A 19,564-nucleotide genomic window follows, 5' to 3' on the forward strand; every position below is an offset into this window, starting at 1 on the left:
ATGCTCTAGGGATTCCTTAGTTGCTAATTTCCAACTTCATTCCACTGTGGTCTGAGAAGCTGCATGATATGATTCTAATTCTTTTGAATTTGCTGAGACTTGCTTTATGGCCTAGTATGTGGTAAATCCTAGAGAAGAATGTAAGTGCTTTATGTGTAGAATGAAAAGTTCTGTAGATATCTGTTAGATCCATTTGGGCTATAGTGTCATTTAAATCTGCTGTTTCCTTGTTGATCTTCTGTCCGGATGATCTGTCTATTTCTGAGAGTGGAGTATTGAAGTCCCCCAGTACTATTGTATTGGAGTCTAAGTCTCCCTTTAAGTCGCTTAACAAATCTTTTAAATAAATTGGTGCCTGTTATTAGGTGCATATACATTGATAATCGTTATATCTTCCTGTTGAATTGATCTCTTAATCATTATATAATGTCCCTCTTTGTCTCTCTTAACAGTTTTTGTGTTAAAGTTGATTTTGTCCTATATTAAGATGGCTACGCCCACTCTTTTTTCATTTCTGTTGGCATGGAATGTCTTTTTTCAACTTTTCACTTTCAGTCTGTATGCATCTTTGTTGGAAAGATGTGTTTCTTGTAAGCAGCAAAATGATGGGTTTTGTTCCTTGACCCAATCAGCCAATCGGTGTCTTTTAACTGGACAGTTCAGGTCATTAACGTTCAATGTGACTATTGATAAGTAGTACATTTGCCCTGCCATTTTCCAAAGATATTTTTTAATATATGCTTTGAACTTCCTGTGATCTTTTGCTGTGAGGTTTCCTTCCTTTACCTTCTTTCGTAATGATGACCGTGTTTCTGTGTTTCGGTGTGTAAAACATCTTTAAGCATCTTTTGCAGGGCTGCACGGGTGGCAACAAATTCAATTTCTGTTTGCTGTGAAAGGTCTTTATTTCACCTTCATTCACAAATGAGAGCTTTGCAGGATATAATATTCTGGGCTGGTAATTTTTCTCTCTTAGCACCTGTGCTATGTCTCGCCATTCCCTCCTAGCCTGTAGTGTTTCTGATGAGAAGTCTGCTGTGAATCTAATCGGAGATCCTCTGAGAGTAATCTGACGTTTCTCTCTTGCACATTTTAGAATCCTTCTTTATGTTTCACTGTGGTGAGTTTGAAAATAACATGTTGTGGTGAGGATCTCTTTACGTCATGTTTATTGAGGGTTCTATGAGCTTCCTGTACTAGGATGTCTCTCTCTGTCCTTCTTCAAACCCAGGAAGTTCTCTGCAAGTATCTCACTAAAAAGACCTTCTAATCCTTTCTCTCTCTCCATGCCTTTAGGAACTCCTAGACCCCGGATGTTGGGTTTTTTAATAGTATCCTGTAGATTCCCAAGAATATTTTTTAGATTTCTAATTTCCTCTTCTATTCTTTGGTTTGACTGTAAACTTGCCTGTGCTCTGTCTTCTAAGTCCGATATTCTCTCTTTGCTTCACTGATTCTGTTTTTAAGGCTCTCTAATGTGTTTGTCATTTGATCTATTGAGTTCTTCATTTCATTATGATTTCTCTTCAATATCACAATTCCATGTTCTACTAGATTCTTCATTTCATTTTGATTGCTCCTTAAGGTTTCATTTTCATGAAAGAGATTTTCTATCTTGTCCAGTAAGGATTTATGTAGTTCAAGAATTTGTTTTTGAGAACTTCTAAATGTTCTTATCATAAATTTTTTGAAATCCTATCTTGCATTTCTTCTGTCTCATCATCTTCATAACCTTGAATTGGAGTATCATGTTCATTTGGGGGTGTCATAATGTCTTCCTTGTTCTTGTTTCCTCAGTTTCTCCGTTGTTGCTTGGCATTGTGGAGATATTCTTTGGTTTCTTCTTTTTTTTTTTTTTTCCTCGCTGTGGTGCCTTTTCTCGTTATACTATGACTCTAGATTAAGTGGACTGTCTGCTTTTGGTGGATCTTTAAGAGGCTGTGATGGGTGTGGCCAGAGAGTTCTGTTCAGTTCTTCAGAGTAAAGTGCGTGTCAAAGGTGACACACCCAGGTTTGGCATGGTAAATCTCTCTCTCACTCTCCCTCTTTTTATTCAGAAGGGAAGTAATTCTGTACAGCTGAGCTATTCTCCTTGAAGGCAATTAGTGTCTGAGTGCTGGCCCCTGTGGGTGTAATATTCATCTGTTCTGCCCCAAGGATCACACAAAGGATCTATGCAGTCTTCGGTGTAAGCTCAGATTCCCCTGCAATCTCCCACCGGGTTGCCAATGTTACTGAGTTTTTGGCGTCTCCCACCGAGTACTCATGTCTCACGTGCTCTGTGAGTTCTCTCATATGCCCTCAGTTTTTTTTTTTTTTTTTTCACAGCCTCACTTCATAAGCGCCACACATTCACTACATCTTAACCTCCTGTTAGTTCTTCCCCCAGAGTCAGGTTTTTCCACTTAGCTGAGGGTGGACGCAGCCCTAAGGTGACGCACCTGTTATGTATGTCCAAAATGGTGCCTGCTCTTTGCCTTGCTCGGCTTTATAAGGTGAGTGGAGAGATAGAATCGTGAGTGACTGAGATTTTCTTAACAGGAAATATTTATTTTTTTGTTTCCCACATTATATTTTGGATTTTTCTTTAGGTTTTTTCTGATATTAATTTGCTTTGAGGCTGTTTGAGGAATTCATGAATCTGGATATCTGGTCTTACTCAAATTCATTTTTCCTCATTTTACAATTGGATTCCCTATTTTGTTCATTATTGTGGCTCTCACTATATCTGGTATCCTTTGACTCTGTGATATTCCCATCATGGATTCTCATTTTTAAAGGTATTTCTTTGTTTTTATTTCTCAACAACAACACATTTGACATAGCACTACTTAACAAAGAAAAACAACTCACATCTGATATTTTTTCTGTGAACAAAAAATAAAACATCTTCTGATACATGTATTTGAAAAGTAAATTTTAAGTCTTTCTTGTAGAGAAGGAATTCTCCATTATTGAAAGTGTTTTTGCCTCTGGTTTTCTATTTAAATTAATCAGGGATGCTAGAGAAACTTTTCATTGGTGGGTTTTGGCTGGCACAAACTGGCAAAACTGGTTTGTTGCTACTGACTGAGCTTTCCTGAACAATAAACATTTTATTTTTTATTTTTGTTGGGTATTTTTTTTTTGGATTTCTTTTTAAGTTTTGCCTGATTCAAAATTGGATTTGAGCCTAATTGATTAATTCATGGATCTGAATATCTGATCTTTTTAAAATTCATTTTTCTCTTTTCACAATTTGGATACCTCAGTTAATTTATTTTTGTGGCTCTTCCTATATTTGGTATCCTTTTGGCTATGTGCCACTCCCCTCATGAATTCTTATTTTTCAAAGATATTTATTTGTTTTTCTTTCATCAACAACATCACATTGTTGTGTCCAGATCATTGGATTCCCCAAACGCCACCAAAGACTCGAACACGCCGAAATGCAAGAGCAAGTTTTATTTCAGAAGTACAAGCTGTGGCAGGGACCCCGTCTAACCAGCCGCACAGCGGAGGGTAGAGGAAGGCCCCGAGCTGTGCTGGGGAGCCTCTTTTAAAGCAGGGTTATGTCATCAAGGGGTGCAGGGGAACAGTGGATTGGCTAGGGTCACCTCTGGTATTTCCTGTTCGAATGTGGTTGTTTCTGATTGATTCAGACCCAGGGAGTTTCCTTATATGGTGAAGGCTAAGGAGCTGCTCTGTTGTAAGTTTTGGTTTCCCCTGAGTGACGCTGCTTTTACGGGGAGTCAGGCCTACCTCCCCAAATGGAGGCACTTTTTCAAAATGTAGTTACTCCCGCCCTTCAATGTTTGACATAGTTTAAACTAAGATAGAAAAAAGCACCTCACATCTGAGATTTTTTTCTCTGAAGAATGCAGAGAACACCTATACTTCTGGTACATATATTTAAGAAAAGTAACATTTAAGCCTTTTTTATAGAGAAGGAATTCACCATTATTGAATATGGTGTTGCCTCTGGTTTTCATAATAAATTAATCAGAAAATCTCTAGCAACTTTTCATTGGCCAGTTTTGTGGTACAAACTGGAGAAAACCAATTCTGTTGCTACTGACCATGCTTCAGTGAGCAGGACACATATTATTTTTTTGTTTCGGTTTGGTATATTTTATTTTATTTTACTTTTTTAAGTTTTGCCTAATTCTTAATATTGAGCCTGATCAAGAAATTCATGAATCTGGAAATCTGATCTTTTTTAAATTCATTTTTCCTCTTGTCAACATTTGGATTCAACAGTTTGTTTACTTTCGTGACTCTTCCACTTTCTGGTATCCTTTTTGCTGTGTGCTACCTTCCTCATCAATTCCCCATTTTAAAATTCTTTGTTTTTTCTTCATCATCAACAATACATTTGAAAGTATAAACTAAGAGAGAAGAAAGCAACCCACATCTGATATGTTTTTCTTTGAAAAAATACAGAGGAGACCTATACTTTTGATACATATACATGGGACAAGGAAAATTTAAGCCTTTTCTGTAGAAACATAGTTTTATCTCTAGTTTTGGTTTTAAATTTATCAAGAATTCTACAGCAACTATTCATTGGACAATTTTGGTGGTACATTCTGGAAAAAAATAGTTCTGTAGCTACTGACAAGTCTTCCATGACCAGGAAATATTTTATTTTTGTATATATATTTTGGATTTTTTTCTAAGTTTTCTCTGTTACATACTTAGCTTTAAACTTGATTGAGGAATTCCTGAATCTGGATATCTGGTCTTTATTTTTAATTCTTTTTCCCTCATGTCACAATTTCAGTTCCTCAGTTTCTTAATTTGTGTTGCTCTTGCTCTATTTTATATCCTTTTTGCTATGGGCTACTCTTCACACTGATTCCACTTTCTAAAGTTACTTACTTCATTTTCTTTCATCAACAACAACATATTTGACATAATATAAACTAATGTAGAAAAAAAGCAACCTGTGTCTGATATTTTTTATTTGAAAAAATACAGAGAAGACCTACAGTTCTGATACATGTATTTGGGAAAAGGAAAATTTAAACCTTTTCTGTAGAGAAGGAACTCACCATTATTGAAAGTGGTTTCACCTCTGGTTTTCTGTAAAAATTAATCAGAAATGCTTGAGCAACTTTTCATTATCCGATTTTGGCTGTTACACACTGAAAACATCTGTTTTTGTTGCTACTGATCAAGCTTCCTGACCAGGAATAATGTTTTTTTATTTGTGTTTGGTATATTTTATTTTGGATTTTTTTTTTTTTTACATTTTGTCTGATACTAACTTGGCTTTGTGCCCGATGAAAGAATCCATGAATCTGGATGTCAAGTTTATTTTTTAATTATTTTTTCACCTGTCAAAATTTGGATTCTACAATTTGTTTTGTGACTCTTCCTTTATCTGGTATTCTTTCGTCTATGCACTACTTCTCTCATCGAGTCCCCTTTTTAAACTTATTTATTCAAGACTATACTTTCAGGAATCATTTCTATAGTTCCCTTAATTTTTCATTTTTCTTTCATACACAACAGCACATTTGACATAGTATAAACTAAAATAGAAAGAATCAACCTGCATCTGATAGTTTTTCCTTGAAACATACAGATAAGACTTACAATTTTGATGCATGCATTTGAGAAAAAGAATTTAAGCCTCTTCTGTAGAGAAGGAACACACCATTATTGAAAATGGTTTTTACCTCTGATTTTTCTTTAAAAATTAATCAGGAATGCTAGAGCAACTTTTCATTTTCCAGTTTTGGCTGTTACAAACTGAAAAAAAAAAAAAAAAGTTTTGTTGATTCTAACCAAGCTTACTTGACCAGGGAACATTTCGTTTGTTTGTTTGGTATACTTTATTTTACAGATTTTTTTTTAAGTTTTCTATGTTACTTACTGTGCTTTGAACCAGATCGAGGAATTCATAAATCTAGATATCAGGTCTTTGTTTTTAATTCTTTTCCTCTCATGTCACAATTTTGATTCCTCAGTTTGTTTTGGTGGCCCCTTGCTATATTTGGTATCCTTTTGGGTATGTGCTGCTCCCTCATCAATTCCCTGTTTTAAAGTTATTTGCTTGTTTGTCTTTCATCAACAATGTATTTGACATATTTGAAATAGTATATAGTAAGATAGAAAAAAAGCAACATACATCTGATTTTTTTTCTTTGAAAAATACAGAAGAGGTTTACACTTCTGATACATGTACTTGGGACAAGGATAATGTAAGCCTTTTTGTAGAGTAGAATTAACCATTTTTGAAACTGGTATTCCTAGTATTTTCATTTTGAATTAATAAGGAATTCTAGAGCAATTTTTCACTGTCCAGTTTTGGCAGGTAAAACCTGAGATAAAACAGTTCCTTTGCTACTGACTGAGTTTCCTTGACCACAAAACATTTTATTTTTTAATTTTACTTGGCATTTTTTTTGGATTTTTAAAAAAGTTTTCTCTGTTACTTATTGCATTTGAAGCTTTTGGAGGAATTCATTAATCTGGATATCTGGTCTTTGTTATTAATTGTTTTTCCTCATGTCGCATTTTAGATTCCTCTGTTTGTTTATTTTTAATGGCTCTCCCTCTATCTGCTATCCTTTTGCCTATAGGCTATCTCCTCATTGATTCCCACTTTTTAAAGTTGTTTACCTGTTTTTCCTCCTCAACAACAACACGTTTTACATAGTATAAACTAAGATTGAAAAAGGTACTCTGTGTCTGAGATTTTTTTCTCTGTAAAATACAGGGTACACCTACCCTTTTGATGCGTGTACTTGGGACAAGGAAAATTTAACCCTTTTCTGTAGAGAAAAAAGTCACCATTACTAAAATTGGCTTTGCCTCTGGTTTTTGTTTCAAATTAATCAGGAATTCTAAAGCAAACTTTCATAGGCCAGTATTGGCTGGTATGATCTGGAAACTAACCAGTTCTGTTGCTAATGACTGAGTTTCCCCCATCTGGAAACAACTTTTTTTTAATTTTTGTTTGGTATATTTTAGTTTTTTTTTTTTTCCTTCCACTTTTCTCTGTTACCTACTTGGCTTTGAATATGATCAAGGAATTTAGGATTCTGGATATCCTGTCTTTGTTTTTAATTCATTTTTTCTCATGTCACAATTTAGATTCCTTAGTTTGTTTATTTGTCTGGTTCTCACTATATCTGGTATTCTTTTGGCTATTGGGCTATTCCCCTCATTGATTCCTGTTTCTTAAAGCTATTCATTTGCTTCTTTTTCATCAACAACACATTTGCCGTAGTATAAACTAAGACAGAAAAAAAATCCCACATCTGAGATATTTTTCTCTGTAAAATGCAGAGAACACCTAAACTTCCGATACATGTATTTGGGACAAAGAAATATTAAGCCATTTCTGTAGAGAAGAAATACACCATTATTGAACCCAGTTTTAACTCGTTTTTATTTTAAATTAATCATGAATTCCAGAACAACTTTTCATGGGCCGGTTTTTGGTGGTAAAATCTGGAAAAAAATAATACTGTTGCTAATGACTGAGCTTTCATGGCCCGGAAACATTTTATATTTTTTTAAACTTTTATTTAATGAATATAAATTTCCAAAGTACGGCTTTTGGATTACAATGGCTTCCCCCCCATAACGTCCCTCCCACCCGCAATCCTCCCCTTTCCCATTCCCTCTCCCCTTCCATTCACATGAGGATTCATTTTCAATTCTCTTTATATACAGAAGATCAGTTTAGCATACATTAAGTAAAGATTTCAACAGTTTGCACCCACACAGAAACATAAAGTGAAAAATAATAGATGATTTTTTAAATGATGATGAAATCAGATCAGACCTATTGTCATGTTTAATCCCAGTGAGAGTCAAGTTGGGAATTGATAATTTCTTCTTTTTTTTTTTTTTTTACAGAAGATCAGTTTAGTATACATTAAGTAAAGATTTCAACAGTTTGCACCCCCATAGAAACACAAAGTGAAATATACCGTTTGAGTACTCGTTATAGCACTAAGCCTCAATATACAGCACATTAAGGACAGAGATCCTACATGAGGAGTAAGTGCACAGTGACTCCTGTTGTTGACTTTACCAATTGACACTCCTGTTTATGGCATCAGTAATCTCCCTATGCACCAGTCATGAGTTTCCAAGGCTATGGAAGCCCCTTGAGTTCTCCGACCCTTATCTTGTTTAGAAAAGGTCATAGTCAAAGTGGAGGTTCTCTCCTCCCTTAAGAGAAAGGTACCTCCTTCTTTGAAGACCTGTTCTTTCCACTGGGATCTCACTCACAGAGATCTTTCATTTAGTTTTTTTTTTTTTTTTTTTTTGCCAGAGTGTCTTGGCTTTCCATGCCTGAAATACTTTCATGGGCTTTTCAGCCAGATCGGAACATTTTATATTTTAAATTTAGTTTGGTATATTTTATTTTGTACTTATTTTAAATTTCCACTGTTACTTGCTTGGTTTTGTGACTTACAGAGGAATTCATGAATCTGTATATCTGGTCTTTGTTTTTAGTTAATTTTTTCTCATGTGACAATTTAGATTCTTCAGTTTCTCCATTTTTGTGGCACTCGTTCTATGTGGTATCCTTTTGGCTATGAGCTACTCTCCTTATTGATTCCCCTTTTTAAAATTTATTTACTTGCTTTTCTTTCATCAATAACAGATTTGACATAGTATAAACCAATATAGAATAAAGCAAAACACATCAGATTTTTTTTTTGAAAAATACAGAGAAGACCTACACTTCTGATACAAATAGTTGGGACTAGAAAAATTTAAGCCTTTTCTGTAGAGAAGGAATTGACCATTATTGAAACTGGTTTTGCCTCTGGTGTTCATTATATATTAATCTGGAATGCTACACCAAAACTTTTCATTGGCCAGATTTGGCTGGTAAAGACTGGAAAAAAAAAACAGATTTGTGCTACTCACTGATCTTTCTGACCAGGAAACGTTTTATTTTTTATATGTATTTTTTATTTTTGATTCTTTTGTTTTCTGTTACTTACTTGGCTTTGAACCTTTTTGGGGAATTCATGAATCTGGATATCTAGTTTTTGCTTTTAATTCATTTTCCCTCATGTAATAATTTAGATTGTTCATTTGTTTATTTTTGTGGCCCTCGCTCTATCTGGTATCCTTTTGACATGCACTATTCCCCTCATTGCTTTCCATTTCTTAAAGTTATTTACTTGTTTTTGTTTCATCAACAACACCACATTTGATGTAGTATAAACTAAGATAGAAAAAAGTAACCCAGGCCTGAGTTTTTTTTCTCTGTAACATAGAGAGAACACCTACAGTTCTGATACATGTATTTGGGACAAGGTAAATTTAAAGCTTTTTGTAGAAATAGAATTCACCTTTATGAAACTGGTTTTTGCCTCTGGTTTTCATTATAAATTAATCAGGAATGCTAGAGGAACTTATTGACCAGCTTTGACTGGTACAAACTGGAAAAAAACAGTTCTGTTGCTACTGACCTAGCTTCCATGACCAGGAAACATTTTATTTTTTAAATTTTTGTTTGGTATATTTTATTTTGGAATATTTCTTATGTTTGCTCTGATACTTGGCTTAGTGCCTGATGGAAGAATTCTTGAATCTGGATATCTGTTCTTTGTTTTTAATTCATTTTTCCTCATGTCACAGTATAGATTCCTCAGTTTATTTATTTTTGTGGCTCTTGCTCTATCTGGCTTCTTTTTGGCTATGCACTACTTCCCTCATCGATACCCATTTTTTAAATCATTTATTTGTTTTCCTTTCATTCACAACAAGCCTTTTGACATAGTATGAATTAAGATAGAAAACAGTGCCACACATCAGAGATTGTTTTCTCTGTAAAATACAGAGCGCACCTACGCTTCTGATACATTTATTTGGGAAAACAAAATTTAATCTTTTTCTGTAGAGAAGGAATTCACCATTAATGGAACTGGTTTTCCCTTTGGTTTCCATTTCAAATTAATCAGGAATGCCAGAGCAACTTTTCATTGGCTGGTTTTTCACAAATACATATATTACAAGAGTAGGTGTTCTCTGTATATTTCTGAGCTTAAAAATATCAATTTTTTTGTATTTTATTATGTCAAATGTGTTGTTATTGACAGAATAAACAAATAAACAAACTCAAAAAACAGGAACCCGTGAGGGGAACAGCCTATAGCCAAAGGATAAAGCAGCTGCAAGAAAGAAAATGGTAAAATGAAACTAAGCTTTCAAAACATGAAATTCCTGAGCCAGATTTTAAAAAATGCCATATAAACAATTGCATGAATTCCACATTCTGGTGTGAAGCCCAATAAATAATGGACTAAAATAAAAACAACCAAAGTCATATGCAAACCATTAAAATAAATAAAAAGAAACTGACCTGATCTGTATTCATGCTTAGTAACATCAAAACTTCATTTTTTTTTCGGTTTGTACCACCCAATCACAACGAATGAAAAGTTGATCTAGCAATCATGGTGTTTTTAAAAGTAAAACCAGAAGCAAGCACATTTTCAGTAACCATAACATCCCTCTGTTTTGTAAAGGGCTTAAATTTAACTTTTCACAAATGCCTATATCAGAAATGTAGGCCTTCTCTGTATATTTGTGAGCATAAAGTCTCCAACATTTTTTGTATCTTAAGGCATTCTAGGTCAAATGTGCTGTTATTATTGACAAAATAAATAATAAATAATAAATAAATAAATAATTTATTTAAAAATAGGAACCCAAGAGAATAGCTAGAGCCAAAGGATAATGGGGCATCCTGGGAGCCAAAATGATAAAAAAAAAAACCCTAAGATTCCAAAAAGTGAAATGCCTGAGCCATGACAAAAAAACAAAAAGACCATATATCCAATTACATTAATTTCCCATTATGGTACAAAGCCAAAAATAACAGACTAAAATATTAAAAGAGCCAAAATAAAATTTACCACATGAAAAAAAAAGACTGTGGCTTGAACTGTAATTGCTGTTAGTAGCAAAAGACTGGAGCTTTTCAGTTTATACTACCTACAACTGGTCAATGAAAATTTTCTGAAGAATCCCTAAATTTTTTAAAAGAAAAACTCATTTTCAAGGACCATAAAATCCTTCCATTCTTCAAAAGGCTTAAAATTAACATTTCCCTGAACATACATTGTTAGTGTAGGTGTTCTCTGTATTTTTCTAAGAATATAATTTCACTTGTAGTGTGTTTTTTGTATTTAGAGCATTTTATGTCACATGTGTTGTAGTTGATGGCAAAAATAAATAAATATATTTAAAATCAGAAATTCATGAGTGGAACAGCTCATAGTGAAATATAAGGGAGTTGCTGGGAAGCTGAAACAAAACAAAACAAAACTAATAATCCAAAAGGTGAGGTGCCTGAGCAATGGGGTTAAAAACAAAAAAGAGCATATATCCAATTACATTAATTCCACATTATGGCACAAATCCAAAAAATAACAGACTAAAATATTAAAAGAGCCAAAATAAAATTTATCACACTAAAATACACTGTCAGGGCCAGTGCTGTGGCACAGTGGATAAAGCTGCTGCCTGCAGTGCCAGCACTCCATATGGGCACCAGATCGAGTCCCGGCTACTCTACTTCTGATTCAGCTCTCTCTTGCTCTCTCTCTCTTTCTACCTCTCCTTCTCTCTCTGTATAACTCTGACTTTCAAATAAATAACTAAATCTTTAAAAAAAAAGATGGTGGCCTGATCTTTAATTTGGTTAGTAGCAACAGAACTGGATTTTTCCTGTTTGTACCACACAAAACCAGTTAATGAAATGTTGCTTTTACATTCCTGATGTTTTTAAAAGGGAAACCATAGCCAAACTCTTTTTTTTTTTTGACAGGCAATGTGGACAGTGAGAGAGAGAGAGACGGAGAGAAAGGTCTTCCTTTGCCGTTGGTTCATCCCCCAATGGCTGCTGCGGCCGGTGCACTGCGCTGATCCGAAGGCAGGAGCCAGGTGCTTCTCCTTGTCTCTCCATGCCTTCAGAAACTCCTAGAACCCAAATTTTGGGTTTTTTAATAGCATCCTGTAGATTCCCAAGGATATTTTTCAGATTTCTAATTTCCTCTTCTGTTTTTGGTTTGACTGTAAACTTTCCTGTTCTCTGTCTTCTTTTTTTTTAACTTTTATTTAATGAATATAAATTTCCAAAGTACAGAATATGGATTGCAATGGCTTCCCCACCATAACGTCCCACCAACCCGCAACCCTCCCCTTATCTACTCCCTCTCCCCTTCCGTTCACATCAAGATTCATTTTCAATTCTCTTTATATACAGAAGATCAGTTTAGCATACATTAAGTAAAGATTTCAACAGTTTGCTCCCACACAGAAACATAAAATGAAAAATACTGTTTGAGTACTAGTTATAGCATTAAATCTCAATGTACAGCACACTAAGGACAAAGATCCTACATGAGGAGTAAGTGCACAGTGACTCCTGTTGTTGACTTAACAAATTGACACTCTTGTTTATGGCCTCAGTAATCACCCTAGGCTCTTGTCATGAGTTTCCAAGGCTATGGAAGCCCCCTGAGTTCACCGACTCTGATCATATTTAGACAAGGCCATGGTCAAAATGGAAGTTCTCTCCTCCCTTCAGAGAAAGGTACCTCCTTCTTTGATGACCCATTCTTTTCACTGGGATCTCACTCGTGGTGATCTTTCATTTAGGTTTTTTTTTTCCCCCAGAGTGTCTTGGCTTTCCATGCCTGAAATACTCTCATGGGCATTTCAGCTGGATCCGCATGCCTTAAGGGCTGATTCTGAGGCCAGAGTGCTGTTAGGACATTTGCCATTCTATGGGTCTGCTGTGTATCTCACTTCCCATGTTGATCATTCTCTCCCTTTTTGATTCTATCAGCTAGTATTTGCAGACACTAGTCTTGTTTATGTGATCCCTTTGGTTCTTAGTCCTATCATTACGATGAATTGTGAACAGAAATTGATCACTGGGACTAGTGAGATGGCATTGGTACATGCCACCTCAATGGGATTGAATTAGAATCCCCTGGTATGTTTCTAACTCTACCGTTTGAGGTAAGTCAGCTTGAGCATGTCCTGAATTGCACATCTCTTCCCTCTCTTATTCCCACTCTTATATTTAACAGCGATCACTTTTCAGTTAAGTTTCAGCACTTAAGAAGAATTGTGTATTGATTACAGTATTCAACCAAAAGTATTAAATAGAACAAACAAAAAAAAATACAAAGAGGGATAACATATTAAGCTGCTCATCAACAGTCAGGGTGAGGGCTGATCAAGTCACCGTTTCTCATAGTGTTCATTTCATTTTAGCAGGTTTCTTTTTTGGTGTTCAGTTAGTTGTCACCTATCAGGGAGAACAAGTGGTATTTGTCCCTTTGGGACTGGCTTATTTCACTCAGCATAATGTTCCAAATTCCTAACAGGGATCACTTTTCAGTTAAAATTTAAACACCTAAGAATGTCTTCTAATTCTGGTATTCTCTCTTCTGTTTCACTGACTCTGTTTTGAAGGCTCTCTAACGTGTTTGTCATTTGATCTATTGTGTTCTTCATTTCCTTTTGATTTCTGTTCACTATCACACTTTCCTGTTCTACTAGTTTTGATTCCTCCTTAAGATTTCATTTCCTCGAGGGAGATTTTCTATCATGTCCAGTAAGGACTTTCGTAGCTCAAGCATTTGTTTTTGAAAACTTCTAATTGTTCTTATCATAAATTTTTTGAAATCCGTATCTTGCATTTCTTCCATCTCATCATCTTTATAATCTTGGATTGGGGTGTCTTGTTCATTTGGGGGTGCCATAATGTCTTGCTTTTTCTTGTTTCCTCAGTTTCTGCGTTTGTTGCTTGGCATTGTGGAGATATTCTTTGGATTCTTCTTCCCTCGCTGTGGTATTTTTTTTTCTTGTTATACTATGGCTGTATTAAGTGGACTGTCTACATTTGCGAGAGCCTTAGAGGCTTGAGATGGGTGTGGCCTGAGAGCTCTGTTTGGTTCCTCAGGGTTAAGGGTGACACTCCCAATTTAGGCATTGTAAATATCCCTTCCTTCCTTCCTTCCTTTTTTTTTTTATTCAGAAGGGAAGTAATTCTTCACAGCTGAACGGAATTGGAGGTAGTTAGCAGGCGAATGATATACCCACAGGAGCCAGAGATCAGAAACTCTTTCCCAAGGACCACACAGGGAATCTGTTCTGCCCTCAGTGTGGGCTCAAATTCTCCTGCAGTCTACCACTTTGTTGCCAAGGTTATTGAATTGTAGCATCTCTGGAGAGTACTCACGTGAACTCTGTGAGTTCTCTTTTTTCACAGTCTCAGTTCATTGGCACCACATATTCACTAGGTCCTAATCTCTTGTTATTTCAACCCCCCCCACCCAGAGTCAGGTTTTTCTCCTTGGCTGAGGGCGGGTTCAGCCCTGAGGTTGCGCCACTTTTGACGTATGTCCAAATTGGCGCATACTCTTTGTCTTGCTTGCCTTTGAGAGGTGAGCGGAGAGAGAGAAACTCGTGTCCGTACCGGTCACTTTTTTTTCCTCTCTCTTCTAGTTAGCCTGGTGAAGTTTTCTCCACGGGGTTTCAAGCCTTGTTCCCTCCAGTCTCCTCTTTCCGCTTGCCTGCCGGCGTCTCAAGCTATTGAGGTTCGGCTCATCTCCCGTTCCAGTGCTGGTGCTTTGATTCTGACGCTGGTGTCCCGAGCCGTGGGTTCCCACATCCTCCTCGCAGGTCCACTGTGAATCACTAGTACTGAAAGAGTTTCCTCTGCTGTTTCCTCCCCTACTCTTCCTTGAACCTGCAGTATCTCCACTTTTATTAAACTGTCTCTTCCCGGGCTATCAGTGTGCTCCCTTCCTATTCCGCCATCTTGCCGCTCTCTCACGTTCTAAATTTTTTTTAAAACATATTTATTTATATAAAGAGGAGAGTGTTTGGGGTGTACGGGGAGAGGGAGAGATGGGAGAGAGAAAGATAGATAGATAGGTAGATAGATAGATTGATCTGGTGGTTCATTCCCCAAATGGCAACTGCTGGAGTTGGGCCAGGCCAAAGACAGGAGCCTGGATCTCCATCCAGGTCTCCCAATGGAACCCAAGTACTTGGGTCATCTTCCACTGACTCCCTAGATGCATTAGCAGGGAGCTAGATTTGACACTGAGCAGAGCAGCCAGGACTCAAACCATTGCTCTGATTAAAAATCCTGGCATTGTGGGAAGCAGCTTAGCTAGCAGTGCCATGATGCTAGCCCTCTGTGAATGCTGTTAGATGTTGCTGATGGGTCAGAACTCTGTGGACTGTGAGTGTTGGATATTCTCAGATCACATGTGTCCACTCGATTGGCAAATTCTTGCCTGGAATTGTACAGCAGAAATAACACTGGGGGGGGTGTCTCTGTGGCACAGAGGGTTAATGCCCTGGACTGAAGTGCCAGCATCCCATATGGGTGCTGATTTGAGACTGGGCTACTCCACTTCCAATCCAGCTCTCTGCTATCTAAGCAGTAGATGACCCAAGTCCTGGGGCCCCTGCACCCACGTGGGAGACCTGGAAGAAGCTCCTTGCTCCTGGCTTTGGATCAGCGCAGCTCTGGCCATTGTGGCCAACTGGGGAGTGAACCATTGGATGGAAGACCTCTCTATCTCCCTCTCCCTCACTCTCTGTCTCTCCTCTGTGTAGCTCTGACTTTTGAATAAATCAATAAATCTTAAAAAAAAGAACACTGGTAAAGGTAGCTTCTGCCTTTGAAGGGTGTGAGGGTGGTGCTCCAGCCCAAGAATGCAGGCTTTTTGGGCAACCTGTCTTTTACTATGTAGTGCTACTGCCTTTCATAGAAGAATTACATAGGAACTTGACTCTTCATTCCAAGAATTCTGAAATAGTGCCAACCAAACTCAGATCCACAGCCTAACTGTGCCTTGAAAAGGCTTTGAGAGTCCTCCCTAGACACTTCAACTAGACTTAGGGTATCAGTGACTTGCTCAGTTACCATCATCACCTGGCCAGGCTGGGAGCCTCCATGGAGGGGACAGCCGAGAACCTTGACGTACCTTCTCTTCAGTCCCATTAACATGGGCCTGCCCTATATGAGGTGGTAATTGATGTCCAGCTAAATATAGTCCTCTTATGGGTAGTGTTGTTGAGTTTCTATCCAAACTCCTTGCTTAAAGTCAGAAAGTGATAAGTGCACTCTTTGACAATAGAGGAATAGTCACAGAAACTTAAAGACTAGTGGTTGCAAACAGGATCTCAGATACATATAGTAAATGTTTATTTGGCTAGAACAGATTTGTTTTTATTTGCTTTAAATTTATTGACTTTAGAATGCTGTGTGTTTTCAAATTTGTCTAACTCTCCAGCACTGTGTATTACTTAAAGCAACACGATTTTACTTGTTATTATGTGAATAATCTATACAGGCATTTGTGTTTCCTCCTCTAGAGCTGTACACCCTGCCTCCCCCAGTGAATACAAACCTACCAATCAATATCATATGAGAAGGACTGATGTTTCTATTGTCCACAGTTTTAACCTTCTACCCTACTGGCTGTTCAAATCCCCAAGAAAACTTTGGGTCCATTGAGAGTACAAAGAAGCATAGGCTAGCTTGTGTTTCTCATTATTTCTCACTATCCTTTCAGCTCTTAACATTTTCATTCTTTTTAAAAATATTTTATTTATTTATTTGAGAGGTAGAGTTACAGACAATAAGAGGGAGAGACAGAGAGAAAGGTCTTCCGTCCACAGGTTCACTTCCCAAGTGGTTGCAACAGCTGGAGCCAGGATCCAGGTGCTTCTTCCTAGTCTCCAATATGGGTTCAGGGGCCCAATAACTTGGGCCATCTTTTACTGGCTTCCCAGACCACAGTATAGAATTGGATTGGACAAGGAGCAGCTGGGACTAGAACCGGTGCCTATATGGGATGCCGGCGCCAAAGGCAGAAGATTAACCCACTGTACCACAGTGCTGGCCCCAATATTTTCATTCTTTTATAAGTGTTAGTTTTTGATCCTAGCCTTATCCTTCTCTACCACACTGTGACAACATTTTGGGACACTTGCACTACTTGATTTTATGACTAGTTTCTCTGTCATAAAATCAGGTGAAATCCCTTATCCACCTTCCTGGGAAGGCTGAGATTTTTGGTTCGATGTGATTTGTTGTACCATTCTCTGTACCAGAAGAGAAGAGCAGAACAGATCTTCCACTTGTTTGTTTGACACACACTTCCATAGCACTGTTCACAGCTCATATTTAGCATCTTCTCAGTAACCTTTCTGGTGTATGCCCTTTCCTATAAGTAGAATGACCAAATGTCCCAGTTGCATAAGACCATCTGACACCCATGTTTATTTTCAGAAGTATACCTTCTTTGGTGACCACTACTTGTTAGCCAAATCAGAGACAAATCCCTGCAAAGAAAGTCAAAATGCCAGATCCCTCCTTGCTTGCTGCAATTCACAGCATCACACCATAAAAAAAAGAGTAGCCAGCACTGTGGCATAGTGGGATAGGCTTCTGCCTGCAGTGCCAGCATCCAATATGGATGCTGGTTTTAGTCCTTGATACTCCTCTTCTGATCCAGCTCTCTGCCATGGCCTGCGAATGCAGTAGAGGATGGCCCAAGCACTTGGGCTCCTGTAGCTGCAAGGGAGCCCTAGAGGAAGCTCCTGGCTCCTGGATTTGGATCTTCTCAGCTCCTGCCATTGCAGCCATTTGGAAATTGAACCAGTGGATAGAAGACCTTTCTCTTTGTTTCTCCCTCTCTCTGTCTGTAACTTTTCTTCTCAAATAAAGAAATAAAATCTTTAAAACATTGAAGCTAGAGAGAAAGAAAAAGAAAAGGAACTACACTTTTCTCTATCTTGCTTCCCATATACCATGTGTTATTTTTATTTTTCCTTAGGAAACTCTGATACAGCTCCCTCACTCCTCACTTGCTCCTCACATACTATTTGTTCCCCTATAATACTTTTCCATTGTATCTTAATGGCCCTTCCAGTTTCACAATCTTAAATTTTTCTGCCATACATGTATTGATATTTCATTATTTTCTCTATACTTCAGGATTATAGGTTGCTCTTTCATCTTGGTTTTGAATTAATAAACCCTTCAGAAGGTACAAGGGAAGCCAACCAATCCTTAGCCCTCATTTCTGGGTTCATTAGAGCTTATTCACTGACCCCTTGTGTTAGTCTCACTCTGCTTTTCATGGTTGTTTTATCCTTTCAGTTCTGGTCTTTCCTTTCTCTACTCTTAGGCTGAGAAACTTCATTATTTTGAGATCAAGCACACTTCAAGTACCTCAGCTTTTACTGTCATATTTTGAACGGTCACAATTTGCATCTGATGTATCATTTGTACAAATGTTACTTTTGGTTGAGGTTTTGGTTATCTCTCCTGCTTCTAATGGGCTTCTATTTTATTTCCAAAGGACACCTAGACAATGCTTTAATTTTGGTAAACATACCCATGACATTCTGTACATTGTATTAGGGCAGGCAAGAATCTTCAATAGATGATTATACCTTCAACAGAATTCTGTGATGGTTGGGGGTGGGAATCCACTTGAGGCAAGCTCCATCTTCAGTCACTGCAGTGAGCATGCATATGTCTTCAAAAAGGGCAAGCTCATTATGGTTTCTTGGGTACCCTCCACCTTTTCCTTTGTGCCCAAGAAGCCCACTCAAGGAAACCCACTTCTGAGACTGTTTTTAGGGTATATCAGTGGTGCCATGAACAACAGTTACAGTGGTAAGCTTTTTGCTTCTTGCCTTGGATATATCTGCTAAGGCTGCTAATGTGTATATTTAACCAAATGTCCCTCCAGCAGACAATGCACCATCAGAGGAGAAGCAGCCACTTTTAGAAAATAGGCTTTTCATCATGTCCAATGCTCTAGCTACCAGGTTTATCTGAGTCTGTTTCATTTATTTATTTATTTATTTATTTATTTATTTATTTTGATAGGCAGAGTGGACAGTGAGAGAGAGAGAGACAGAGAAAAAGATCTTCCTTTTGCCGTTGGTTCAGCCTCCAGTGGCCGCCATGGCCGGCACGCTGTGGCCGGTGCATCATGCTGATCCGAAGCCAGGAGCCAGGTGCTTCTCCTGGTCTCCCATGCGGGTGCAGGGCCCAAGGACTTGGGCCATCCTCCATTGCACTCTTGGGCCACATAGAGAGCTGGCCTGGAAGAGGGGCACCAGGACAGAATCCGGCGCCCAACCGGGACTAGAACCCGGTGTGCTGGCATCGCAAGGCAGAGGATTAGCCTATTGAGCCACAGCGCTGGCCCTGAGTCTATTTCTTTTAACAAATTAAAATCTAGCAGTGTTTATAAACCTGGTTGAGAAACATGTTCTATAATACTCATTTCCAAGTATCTTTGTTGTGCTTGAATTTGTTTCAACCACCCACACTGACCACTCCTTTTTAAGATCTGTTAGGATCCAAAAGGATAACAGAAATCTCTACAGATATTTTATTAAATTTGTTTTATTTTATTTGACAGGTAGAGTTACAGACAGTGAGAGGGAGAGACAGAGAGAAAGGTCTTCCTTCCGTTGGTTCACTCCCCAAATGGCTGCTATGGCCGGTGCTGTGCCAATCCAAAGCCAGGAGCCAGGTGCT

General features: G+C 37.7%; 1 long non-coding RNA gene across 1 annotated transcript in view; it reads left to right on the forward strand.

The window, feature by feature from the left end:
* The first annotated feature begins 1,535 nt into the window (after positions 1–1,535).
* LOC149123173 (uncharacterized) overlaps positions 1,536–19,564 on the forward strand; it is a 48,789-nt gene continuing 30,760 nt past the window's right edge. The window contains exon 1 of the long non-coding RNA XR_016218576.1: positions 1,536–2,495. This is a non-coding gene — a long non-coding RNA (uncharacterized LOC149123173). The remainder of the gene's footprint in view (positions 2,496–19,564) is intronic.

The sequence above is a fragment of the Oryctolagus cuniculus genome, chromosome 12, assembly GCF_051225735.1.
Source record: "Oryctolagus cuniculus isolate XC-2025 breed Fujian yellow rabbit chromosome 12, ASM5122573v1, whole genome shotgun sequence".
Classification (NCBI taxonomy): Eukaryota; Metazoa; Chordata; class Mammalia; order Lagomorpha; family Leporidae; genus Oryctolagus; species Oryctolagus cuniculus.